Source organism: Callorhinus ursinus, unplaced genomic scaffold (genome assembly GCF_003265705.2).
Source record: "Callorhinus ursinus isolate GAN/ISIS: 27379988/994484 unplaced genomic scaffold, GSC_fseal_2.0 scaffold58, whole genome shotgun sequence".
NCBI lineage: Eukaryota > Metazoa > Chordata > Mammalia > Carnivora > Otariidae > Callorhinus > Callorhinus ursinus.
Window position 1 is genome coordinate 6,026,346 of NW_027397120.1, and position 13,419 is coordinate 6,039,764.

The 13,419-nt window shown below is 42.3% G+C and overlaps 1 protein-coding gene across 1 annotated transcript in view; it reads left to right on the forward strand.

Moving 5' to 3' along the window:
* Nucleotides 1-13,419, forward strand: part of CUNH10orf90 (chromosome unknown C10orf90 homolog) — a 300,739-nt gene that overhangs the window by 21,534 nt on the left and 265,786 nt on the right. The window contains exon 2 of the mRNA XM_073884707.1: nucleotides 4,697-4,802. The gene's annotated coding sequence lies outside the window, so the exon portion shown is untranslated. The remainder of the gene's footprint in view (nucleotides 1-4,696; nucleotides 4,803-13,419) is intronic.

A 13,419-nucleotide genomic window follows, 5' to 3' on the forward strand; every position in this document is an offset into this window, starting at 1 on the left:
TTCTTAGGTGCCACTGCTGAGGCTGACGCTGACAGTTCCCTTGTACGGAGTCCCGTTCAGTACCCCAGAATAGCTTCTTGCTGAATCACACTGTTTTTAGACAGCCCCGAGTAGTAGATTTACGTAAGTGCGATTAACACTGATTTAGTGAAATCCCACTTTGAGAGGCTCATCTTGCAGGCAAACGCATTCAAGCCCAATACCCTTAATGGGGGTTGTCCCACTGAGCAGATGGCAGATGGCCCATCCGTTCTGCTTCCAGGAGCTTCTCCTAGAGCAAATCCACCAGGATGACAAGGACGAAATCGTCTAGTTGGAATGTTGTCAGTAGGAATTATGAAAAGTGTATCTCATGCCCCCAGGAGTCGACATTCTGATTTTAGCGAAGTGCTACACAGATCTGATCTTTTGGTGTGTTGTTTAAAGGATGACTGTCATTCTCATAAGAGGAACAAGAACTCATGGAGCCCTAGATCAAGATGGTCTTGGCATTCAAAAAGAGCAGTAGGGAATCCTTTTTGTTAAGACAGAGGGAAGGAGAATGTTTGCACCAAAGAGCAGCTGTAGCAGAAGCCCGTTCAGTGTGTGTGAGTCTCCATCTGGAGAGGTATCAGGTTAGGAGCTAGTATAGGTTAATTTCTCCTTTTAGATCCTTTGTCAATAACACCAAGAAAGTTTCAGACTAGAAGCAACTTTGATGGGCCTTTCAAAGCTGCAGGCCCTTCTTTCAGTAACTATATTGCAACTGACCATTCCACCTGGACGGTAGTTTCATTTTAGAAAGTGTCAAGAACAGGAGCCACTATGGGAAAGACATTTAAAAGCTGGTGATGGGAACCTACAGCCTTGGGCGTCCCAATAGTGAGTCAGCGACAAGGCACAGATTTGAGTGCAAGTCTCTCTGGGCCCCCAACAGAAATGCATTCCATTAATATGCTCAGGAAATACTAACAAATGACAAGGCACAACCAAAGGGTATGTCAACTCAACATATTTTAAATACACTTTTCTGCAATTATATTATGTCCCTGGCTTAATATTTGAGATAGTGGCCGATCACATCTACTTGGGAAATTTTCCAGCCCCTACTACACAGGAAATTTCCCCACTTTTGAGCCACGAATCCCCAGTTGTAGATATGATTGTTCCCCAAATTCAGCTTCACCTTGGATGTGTTTTAGAGCTCTACTTATTGTTACTCTTCTTCAGACTTTCTCAAACCTCCTGAGTCTCCTTAAAGAAGCCAGACCGGGAGGCAAAAGTTACGGTTTAGCCACACAGTTATTTACTAAAATTAGTTCACTTCTGTTCTGAAGTGCTGACAAGGAATTTGTGTGGGGATGAAATAAAGAGATGTGTATGATATTAATCTGTCAAGTCCTATGTAATGAAGTATGGGGCGAGGACGATCATAGCAATGCTCAAAACCTGGCAAGAGTTCATGCTACAGAGTTCTTTTTCTGTTGGGTTTGTTTTCTTTATAAATCGATCGTAAGTATGAAGGTTTCTCAGGCACTGATGAGTCAGAGGTTGCAGAGTGGGTGAAGGGCATCCCTAACTGGAAAACACCCTCCCCCCCCATTATTCAGTGTTTTCCAAAGTGTTTTCTGTGGGTCATCCACATAAGCATTACATGCAGAACTTGTTAAATATTTAGATTCTGGTGCCCACCTCCTGTCCCCAGACCTAACGAAGGACTATTCTGGGACAGAACCGAGGAGTATGCATCCATAGCAAACACCCCAGATGTTTCTCAAGTATATTAAAGTTTGGGAATCTGTGGATACTTCCAAAGGTTCTACATGGTGTGACGCTGTATGTTGTGGGAATGATACAAGACGTTCAAAGTATTCAGCGGCCAGTCTGATGGACAGAGCCACGGGGTCAGTGTGTTACCAAAAGCTAAATGATTCAAACCGTCAGGACATTTAAATGGTGAAAAACATGTATTTGTTTCTACTGAATGCCTCATGTTTCAGCCTCACCTCGATTGACATCAAACAAGTTATTTAATCTACTTCAAACCCAATTTTGTTTTTCTCATTAAAGAAAGCAGGGGCAGAAAGAGTTGAATTTTAATCCTCACCTTCGTTTAGTATGAAGGCCAAGGACAAGAGGGTCACTTTGAAAGATGAACATTTTGCTAAAGTGTAGATAACTTAAACGCAAATGCACGGCAGCCTTTTGAGAAGAGAAACTTAGGTATGAGCCGAGAGACCTCAGTGGGGAGATGGATATAAAATCGGAAGATAAGCAAAACGATGAGATAAAAATGCCAGAATGAGGGGAACAACTCAAAATTCTACAGCATTATCCCTCTCTTTCCCTACCAACCCACAATTCTTCTCTGAACCGTTGGCGTTTTGGAAGACCTACCTTTTGGCAGGGGGAGAGAATGAGATATGCCAAGAAGGAAGTACAGGAGAAGTGAAGGTGGAGAAAAAGAGGCAGGTGTCTGTGGGGCATAAAGCTCATTCCTCCAAAAAAGTGAATGGGAGTTAGGTTGTCCAAACCTACTTGGGCCATTGTCCTCCTAGCCCGGAGTACTGATGACATGGTATGGCCCGAAGTGTCTTCACTCTGCCTTATTACCTGCTTTGTCCATGTTGGGCTGCTCTGCTTTAAGAACAAATTGGATGAGTGGAAATCCTTTGCTCAGCGTGAAAGAAAACGCACTTCCATGGACTGCGAGTTCTTAGACCAACTTCAGTTATTCTCCAGATAATCCATGGAGACTTTGTTCATGAGTAGACTTCTGTGCTTTTGCTTGATAGGTTCTTGCCTTTCCATTTTATTTATGTATTCTTTCCCCCCAAAGAATATCAAATACTTGAAAATTGATCATGCATGTAGTAAATATGAGGGTCATATAAGGGATGTTCCCATAATGAATGGAGGCACTAACAAAATTTTGGGAGCAATGGTGATAATGATTGGCTAAGCCCATTTGGGAAAATAAATATGCTTTGCCTGTTTTTTTTTTTTTTTTTTTTTTTTTTTTTAGTAAGTAGGTTGTTTAGCAGGAGTTTCAGGAAAATGTATGTAATTAGTAGTTACAACAAGCTTAAGACAATTATTTTTAATAATACGTCTATACAACGAAAACTCTTTTACTTAACAAATGAATACAAGTAGTAATTGCTCTTGCTGGAATATGTCATAATGATTTTGTAAAGTACATTATTAACCTTCATGACAGCATGGGAAATGATTATTCTAACCATTTTTGCAGATCAGAATATGAGTAATAGAGGTCAAATGACTCGATTGTTGAAGAAGCAAGCTTGTTATACCAATCTTCAGACTTTTTCTATCATACCCATCACATTTCTTGAAAGAAAATCATTAAAAACCAGTATGGGGGTGGGGGTGCCTGGCTAGATCAGTCGGAAGAGCATGTGACTCTTGATCTTGGGGTTGTGAGTTCAAACCCCACATGGTGTAGAGATTACTTAAAAATAAAATCTTAAAAAATCCAGTACAGGGAAGTTCTTTATTTTTATCGAGTTATTATGGCTAGAACAATTGTCTTAGGGAAACTTTAAAATGCAGTAATGCATCTGTTTATTGCATATCATTGATTTTATCTTGCTATCTGCTGTCTAATATTGAGAAAGCCCAGTGAAAATCTAGGTCAGACGAAAGACCTATGTCTTTTTGAATATTAATCCACTGAGATCCCTACCTAATTGAGGGAAAACACATAATGAAGTGTGCCTGATCTTTTTTCTTTCTTTTCCATAATGAGTTATCATGATTCCTTAAAATAGAAGATAAATGTCTCTTAGATTGAATGTGTAGATAATGGTGTGTGTAATAGGGTATCATCAGGGACCCAGGACAAGTTTGCCTTCCCAAGAAGAAAGACATCATTGTCCAGGTCTAATTCCATCCATTTCTCATGCTACATTACTAGGCTGAGAAGATAGGCATTTTCAAGTTAATGGTCTTGTACCCTAAATTGGGATACAATACGGCGGTCACTTTGTCAATGCTAAGTATAAGCAGTGAGTCCTGGTGAGTAAGGGCCTAAGAGTGGGGAGGGCACATGAAGCCAAACACATAGAGTCCAACTGGGTGCTGGCTACCAGGTGCGTGGTTTGGAGCTTCTCTCAAGGGGGCCTCTTGCTTTCCTTCCCAAGCTCTGGTCTCCAGGGCTCTGTGCTTCCTCATCACACTGACACCCTTAGGGTCCGGTTGCAACATGCATTGTTCAACTCCTTGTCCCCAGACACCAGTGTGGTGTCTGGCATGAAGCCAGCACTCAGACATGTCTGCTAATAAATGATCACATCCCTGCCACTTCCTGTTCCTTTGTCCTTAAAGCCTCCTGTGTGTACTCACACAACTCTTGGTGCTGCCAGTATCTTTAGACATCACATTGTCCTGCTCTCTCCATGCCTTCTGAGCTCAGGCTTGTGTTAGCTCTCACTTGAACTTAACCATTCCAGAGTATCTTTGAGCACCTATTGTTTGCCAGGCAGTTTCTAGACACTAAAACGTCCAGGTACAGTACTGATAAGGTTCAAATCACAACAGCATTATGATGGATGACGTTGTTTTCCTGAAACTGACTTACTGGTGTTAGCTTGCCCAGTAAAAAGGTGCATTTTCATATTTTTCTGTTTGTTGTCTAAATGATCTTTAAAACTTTTTTCCTTTGACCCCAATGGGCCTCTTCCTACCCTACCCCGAGATTGGAGACATGGATAGCATGTTTGAAGGCTGCTGGGAACGGTCCTGCAGACAGAGGAGCAACAGATGATGATTTCTGTAACCAGCTCCATTCTACTCATGTAGCAGTGAGTATCCCTTGAGGCCCCACCTGGTCTCCCTACTTCTAGGTTTTTGCTTTCTCACCAGTTCCTCCCACTGCTGCCAGATTACCCTTCCTGGAGCCCAGCTCTGATTACATCACTGCCCTGTTTTGCTCAGAAGTCATTGGCGGTCCCACTTGCAAACGAATCAAGTCCTCATGTCTTGGTCAACATTTATGGTGCTGTCCTCTCTGGTCCCAGCTGATCTTTCGGTGGAATGGGGCAGCATTTGTGAAAGTGCCCCAAGTAGTGTCTGTTCATGTTTCAAAATCACATATTCTCTTCCACAAATCCCTGTCCCTTACCTGAGGTTTCAGTGACTCTGAGCTTATTTCTGTCCCAGGAAGCCTTGGGGGACATATCCTCCATGGTCTCAGCTCCCGGTGTTACTTCTTTTCACATGGTGCATCCTTGGATATTGGGGTCCCCAAGTGCCACATCCTGTTCTACATTCTGAAACTCCTCTGCAGGGTGTTAAGGCTTTTTCACGTTGCATCTTTTATCTGGGCCCCAAGCTATAGGTGTAGTTTCATCTTTTATCTCTCCCCCCCCATGCCTTGCCCAGACCTTGCACTCAGCTCAGAGTATTAACAGCAGTGCATAGCCTCCATAGGACCCTTCTGTGTTCCTGGTGCTATGCTCATTGCTTCGTGAATTATATACTTACTCTTCAAAGAGTGTCCAAAGAAAGTGCTTTTTAAAAACCCCTATTTTGCTTTAAATGGAGGAGATGAAACATTTGGTGAGCAGCAGAGCTGGAATTGAACTTGGGTGGGGAGGTTTATCCACCATGCCCTACCATCAGCTGTTTGTTGTGGACTTCTTGAACGAACAAACGAATGAACGAATGAACGAATGAATGGCGCAAAGCATACCTGACTGGGAAATGAGGAGTGTTTGATGAAGATCATCACTCATCCTAGGAAACCGCAAAAGCTATCCCTTCTAATGGAAGGAGCAGCTCCCTGGTACGTTCTGGTGGCACGGGAGTAATGCTGTGGTGGGTGAGGGTTGCTGAAATGAGACAGAGGTTGGGTTGGGCTGGGTTCTAAGATGCTAATAGCTCACGTTACAAATGTATATCCTTGCCCACTTGCATAGATCATTGAGTATTCTAACCCAAATATTCTATAGAATTAGACACTACTCAGAAATTATTTCTTTTCCTCTTGGATACAGCATCTTCATTTTGAAAGAATCAATAGCCTGAAAATGAATTTTTAAAAAGACGTTTTTAAAAGTCAGTGTTATTTCAAGAGGGGAAGGTGTCCTGTCTTTCACCTGCAGATAAATAAATACAATCTGTGGTTCTCTGTGTTTCATCCTTCCAGACTACAAGTTATCAAACACTTAAATATTTAAAGCCTCAAATTAACTTCAAGATAACACTAAAATGCACCAATGTCCTTTACCCTGATAAGAAGAGCAATGAATGATTTTAAATTAATGCCAAGTGTACATGCTCTGAATATATTAAGGAAGCCCTGTACTTTGTATGCCTGGCTGAGCCTATGCTTGTTCTCCCTGCAATTGAGGAGGATTGGTTGGTGCTCATTTAACAATACCGGTGACAAACAGCACGGTGACTTCCAAGCACAGGCAGGCAATGGGAGCAGGTGGGCTGCAGCTCTGGCCACCCGGCCCAGCTGCCTTTGAAGTCCCTTGTTGCATTGTGCCCCATGCTGCGTGGTTAGTAGTGTGGACCCTTAGTCTAAGTTGGTCCTCACCAGCATCCTGGGAGGTGGGCAGGGGATGGATTACTAATTACCCTTTTGCAAGTCAGGAAACTGAGGCACAGGAAGTTTGAGTTGCTTACCAGAATTGAGTGCTCTTTGTTACTTCTGTCCTTTGGGATTTTTGGAGGTCAAGTTGATATTGTCTTTACAGAATTAAAATATGCACAGACTTTGACCATGAAGTTGCTTCTTAGATCTTATCCTATATATACTGACATGGGAAGGTCTTGCAGGCATACTGTGAAGAGGGGGGAAAAAAGGCAACAAATAATACACTGTTTACGTAAAAAAGAATTCTGTGTATTTTCATGTGTAGAGATTTATGTTTGCAAGTGCTAAGAAGATAGATAGGCAGCCATGGTTAGAGTGCTTATATCTGGGGAGGAGGGTGGCGGGGAGTGTTTCAGGGGAGTTTCTCTCTATAATGATATTTCCACTGCCAGGCTTTAGTGCTAGTAGCCTCATTGTGGGAATTTGTGGTTTTTTGATAGAATGAATGTTGCAGCCTAAAATACAAAAAGTTTAGAATATCTGAGCTTTTTGCTACTCTGCCATTCACTCGTGCTTCAGAAATAGCCCTAAAGGAAGCAGGCGCATGGCTTTGGATATCCTCAAAGGAGCAGGAGAACCACTTGATGCCTGATATTTAACACAAAACTCAGCAGCTATCTCAGGTGTGCCTGTTCAGAGTTGTGTGAAACCTTGTATTTTTTTCCCCTAGTGTTCATTATCGTTGAAATTAACTATATTTCCTAGTGTGTCGTTATTTCCTAAATGTCTGTTTCGTCCTTAGGACTGTGAGCTTCTGAGGTAAGGATTATGACTGACTGACTGACTGGCTGAATGCATGAGACCTTGCCAGTCGTTCAGCCATTCAGTATTCGTTTCCTTGGCTGCCATGACCAATTGCCACAGTCAGGGTAGATTAATTCAATTATTCTATCCCAGTTCTGGGGTCAGAAATCTGAAATCAAGTTGATGGAAGGGCCATGCTCTCTCCAAAGGCTCAAGGGGAGAATCTTTTCTTGCCTCTCCCAGCTTCGGGTGGTGGCTGGTGGTCCTTGGGGTTCCTTGGCTTGTAGATGCATCATTCCAAGCTCCACCTCCCTCTTCCCCTGAATTTGGGGGGAGGGGCTACTATTCAATCCAGTAGAGGAGCTATAAAGGAAAAAAAAAAAAGAAAATTCGGTAATTCACTGGATATTGGGGCCAAGTCTTTCACTGTTGGAAAAGTAGAATAGAAAAAGAGACGAAGGCAAAAGCAGGAAGGGAAGGGTGTGGACCAACGAGAGGGCAGAGGACATTTCTTTAACCGAGAAACATTTTGTGAATCATTTTTTTAAATGCCCTGCAGAATACTGCGTGGTACTGAGGGAGCCCTGACCTCTGCCCCAAGCACCTCGGGCCTCCTGGCTCCCTTGCCTCTGTCGTTGCACATAGGTGGCCACTTCCTGCTGCTGAGATGTGGATTGAAGGGTGGCTGGGTGACATCCTTCTTAACTGCCTTATGAGATGGCTTATGAGAAGTATGCAGAAGACTTTTCATGAAGAGTATATTATTGTGCCAAGAAACCAGCCTGCCTTCTCCCTCTCTTTCACTCTAGAGGGAGAGGCTTCGACTGAATTCCCCAGGGGAAAGAGGTCCTTGACTTCATAGGTGTCAACATGAAAATGTTCCCCAGATGTGTGCTGGCTCTCCAGGCACACCAGCACAGAAGCTGCTAAGTGTTTAAAAGCGCACTGTGAGCTCAGTGGACCATGTGCTCTTACTTGTAGAGCTTTTATCTAGAATACAGGTTGTTTCTCAGTAGATGTCCCTCAGGAAAATAACAGGACCCTAGCTGAGTTGGCACAATTGTGGAAATCATAATCACTTGGCAGAAAGTCAAAGGGATGGCGGGTGTGGACTTCCTTCTTTCATTCAGCGAGCCTGACCTGTGCTTGGTGCAGACATCACAGGATGTGAAGTCCATGGCTCCTGCTTTCTAGGGGTCACATTTTTTCCATGGGTTTGTAACCAGGGACCCATAGGCTTGGTGACCCATTAACCCTCTAAAACTTATGACATAGACAAGTTTTTGTGTGTCTATGAGGGTATGTGGACGTAGTCACCAATACCTACTGAGGACCCATCTGCTGAGGATTCGGTCTGGATGGCATTGATGATAGTTTGAGATCTTTCAACTTTTATGGTCCCTTTAACATCTTTGCAGTTTAGCTAAATGTACCGAAAACATTTATCTAAAAATTCAACTGCTTTGCTTTTGTCCTCATCACTCAAACTACCATTGCCAATATTGAGTTGAATGAGCATGTCTACACTTCAGGACTGTGGTGAAGCACGCTGTTTCCCTGGTGGGGATTCCACCTTCCTTTCAGGGAATGTTCAGAACCTCGGCATCGCAAAGACAAAGTTACAGTGATGTCTGAGTGCGTCTCAACTCTGGCTGTTTGTTAGAACCACTTAGAAAGCTGATGAACTACAACATGGATGAGTAGGTCACATTCCCCAGAGACTCAGATTTAAGTCATCTCTCAAAATGGCTCAGGCATCACTGTGTTCTAAAAGCTCCCCGGGTGGCTCTGAAGTGGAGCCAGGAGGGAGAACTCTGAGCTGAGAGATGGTAACATCTCACTCAGCCACTCCTGGGTTGTGGAAAAAGCTGAGGTGTCTGGCCCACCTGTACCAGGGGCTGTGGACAGGGAGGATCTGTGAGCTGGTTGCAGGGTTGCAGGGTTCTTGTGTCACGGAGTCAAAGAAAGTCTCCGGGATGAAAAGGTGAAGTGACCCGAAAGCTTATTAAGGGAAGGTGGGAACAGAAAGGAAAGGAGCTTTCTAAAGTGAGAGGGGTCCAAAATGGGTTGCCACTGAGGGCTTTTCTGGTCAGTCTTTTATAGAAAACTGACCAGGGAACTTGGTAAATATCTTGACAATAACATTTAAGACAAGGCGGATTTGTAAATATTATGAAAACATCTCATCTATATTTAGAACAAACAAGGTGAATTTGTTATGTTCCCTTCTCTTTGGTTAATATCTCGTCTGTAACATTTCCCCACATCTGGGATTTCTGTGAGCCTAGTTATGTAGCCCCCTGTGTGAGCCTAGTCATGTAGTCTCCTACCTGTCTCTCTACCTAGCCTTGCCTGTCCCTTACTCAAGCTGATCCCATAGATGGCTGAAGCCTGGCGGGAGAAGGATGCTTGGACTTTGGGATGTGAGGCAAAGAAGTCTTCCCAGATAGCGAGGAGTGAGTGGCAAGATTTACCAGGTACCAGTAGGAGCTGCCCTCCAGGTGTGGCCAGAGGGTCTGTCTTTCTGTTCCCTGCGGATTCAAGTGAGAAAGAAGCCTTGCCGCAGAGAGCAAATGGGTTTGCCGAGGTGCTGGGGAGTGGTCAGTGGCACCAATGGGCCAGGGCAGGGCTGGGGGTTGTGGGCACTGGATAGGGGTTCCAGACTCCAGCAGCTCTGCCAGCCCAAGCACCTATAATAAGTTCCCTGTTTGGTTGTAATAAAAATAAATAATAATTATGATGAACAACAGTAAGAGCTCATAAGTGCTTAGATGGCAGCCATTGTGCTAAGTGCTTTTTGTGCATTATTTTATTTAAATATCAGTAAACGGTGTGATTTGTATTCCTCTTGCTCAGATCGAATGCAAGATGGGGTCATTTTTTTAATGAGATATAATTGACATATGACACTAAGTGTAAGTAAGATATGCAACCTGTTGATTTGATACATATTGCAATATGATTACCACCATATTGTTTGCTAACATCTCAGTCATGTCACATAACTGTCACTTCTTTTTTTTTAAAAGATTTTATTTATTTATTTGATGGAAATGCAGTGAGAGAGGGAACACAAGCAGGGGGAACGGGAGAGGGAGAAGCAGGCTTTCCGTGGAGCAGGGAGCCTGATGCGGGGTTCGATCCCAGGACTCTGGGATCATGACCTGAGCCAAAGGCAGACGCTTAACTGTCACCCAGGTGCCCTATAACTGTCACTTCTTTTTTGTGATGGGAACATTTGAGATCTGGTCACTTAGCAACTTTAAAGTGTATAGTACGGTACCGTTGACTATAATCACTATACTGTACATCAGATCTCTCAAGTTACTCATCTTCTAGTTGCAAGTTGTGTCCTTGGACAATATCTCCCCAACTCCCCCACGTCTCAGCCCCTGGTGACCACTCTGTTTCTACTCTTGTTTCTATGAATTTGGCTCTTTTAGATTCCACACATAAGTGATAACATGCATTGTTTGTCTTCCTTTGTCTGGCTTATTTTACTTGCATAATGCCCTCAAGGTTCACATGTTGTTGCAAATGGCAAGATTTTATTCTTTCTCATGACTGAATAATATTCCTCTGTGCGTATATATATTTCATATTTTCTTTATCCGTTCTTCCACTGTCAGACACTTAGGTTGTTTCTGTATCTTGACTGTCATGAATCAGGCTGCAGTGAACATGGGAGTGCAGATATCTTTTCAGTATCTTGTTTTCATTCCATTTAAGTGTATGCTGAGAAGTGGAATTGTTGGATCATATGGTAATTTTAATTTTTTGAGGTGCCTCTGTACAATTTTCCCAAGTGGCTGAATCAGTTTATGTTCCTGCTAACAGTGTACCAGGTTCCCTTTCTCCACATCCTCACCAACACTTGTTATCTCTTGTCTTTTTGAGGATAGTTATTCTAACAGGTGCAGTGCCTCACTGTGGTTTTGATTTGCATTTCCCTGATGATTAGTGATGTTGAACACCTTTTCATGTACCTCTTGGTCATTTGGACTCATGCTTGATTTTCCTTTTACCTCAGAATCCTGACCTGATCCCGGGGCACCTGGGTGGCTTCATCAGTTGAGCATCTGACTCTTGGTTTTGGCTCAGGTCATGGTCTCCTGGTCGTGGGATTGAGGCCTGAATCAGGCTCCATGCTCAGCGGGGAGTCTGCTTGAAAGAGTCTCTCCCTCAGTCCCTCACCCCCTCTTTCAAATAAATAAATCTTAAAAAAATAAAAGAATCCTGACCTGATCCTTTAGTATGTTCTGTCAGCTTTAACTTCGGAATGCATTTCCCTTTGGACTACTTCTTACTCTCTTCCCTGTTGTTACTTTTATCTTGTGCCAAGACTTCTGCAGTGATCTCCTAGCTGCTTTTCTTATTCCCAATCTCTTCCCCTTTCTCGTGTTCCCATCCATTCATTGCACAGCCGCTAGAGGCATTTTTCAAAGCACATAAATTCATTGTGTCATTCCCTTATTTACCCCTACCCTACACTCCCACCCCAACAGCATATACGTAATGTTTTGTATATGTCAGTTAGGACACGTTGATTGTGTTGTTCACATCATATATACAGGGTCCTCATTACATTTTTCCCCCTATAAACTATTAAGAGCAATGTGTTGAAATCCCCCATTATAAATTTAGATTTATCTACTTCTCTATTAGTTCTTTAAATTTTTTGCTTTATATATTTTGAAAGTATGTTACTGAGGGCATATATATTGGGAATTGTGATATTGTTTGTCATTATGAAATGTCCCTCTCAATCTGCAGGTTTCATGCCTTAAAGTGTACTTTGATATAGTATAACTACATCCTTCTTCAGGTTATTGTTTGTATGACTTATCTTTTCCCAACTTTGCTGTTTTCAACCTTCCTCCTTATATTTTACTTGTGACTCTTGTAAACAGCAGAGTTACGTTTGAAAAATTCATCCTAACAAACTTGGTCTTTTAATTGAAGATTTTATTCATTTGCACTTAATTATTGGTATATTGGATTTATACCTATCGTTTTATATTTATACGAACATAAACAAAACCCACCTGTTTTATGTTCCTTTCTCTCACTTTTCTTGCCCTCTTTTGGATTAATAAAATATTTTTTATCATTTCATTTTTCCCTCTCTTACTAATTATACATTCTTCTGTTCTTTTAGTAGCTGTCCTAAAGATCACAATATGAATCTTGTCTTATTCCAATCTCAAACAGATTTTACTTTTATTATTTCTCCAATAGTGGTAAAAACTTAGAACACTTAACTCCAATTTCCCCCTCCATCTTTTGCATTTGTGATTGTCATACAGCACTACACATATTTTATTTTTATTAATTTAAAAAATATATTTTTTAATTTCTTTGAGAGAAAGAATGAGTAGGGAGGGGCTGAGGGAGAGGGAGAAGCAGGCTCCCTGGTGAGTGCAGAGCCCAATGTGAAGCTCAGTCCTGGGACTCCAGGATCATGACCTTAGCCAAAGGCAGATGCTTTACCAACTGAGCCACCCAGGTGCCCCTACACATATATTTTTTAAGACGTATCTTAGAGACAGACAGAGAGTGCATGCATAAGTGGGAGGGGCAGAGGGAGAGAGAATCTCAAGCAGAGCCCGTTCAGAGCAGAGCCTGACACAGGGCTCGATCTCACGACCAGAGCTGAAATAAAAAGTCAGGCGCTTAACCAACTGTGCCACCCAGGCACACATACACATATTTTTATTCTTCGTGTATTTTAAAACCCACAAGAAATTACTACAATTGTTTTGTACACTACATTTTCAATCAGCATTCTTTATATTTATCTGCATGCTTCCATTTTCCATTTTTCTTGCTGTTCCTTTGCAATTGTGTGTTTCTCTCTGGGAATCATTGTCCTTCTGCCTGAAGGAATCTCTTTAATACTGCTTTAAGTGAAGTTTGTCAGGTTTTCTTTTTTTTAATAATTTTTTATTGTTATGTTAATCACCGTACATTTACATCATTAGTTTTTGATGTGTTCCATGATTCATTGTTTGTGCGTAACACCCAGTGCTCCACGCAGAATGTGCCCTCTTTAATACCCATCACCAGGCTAA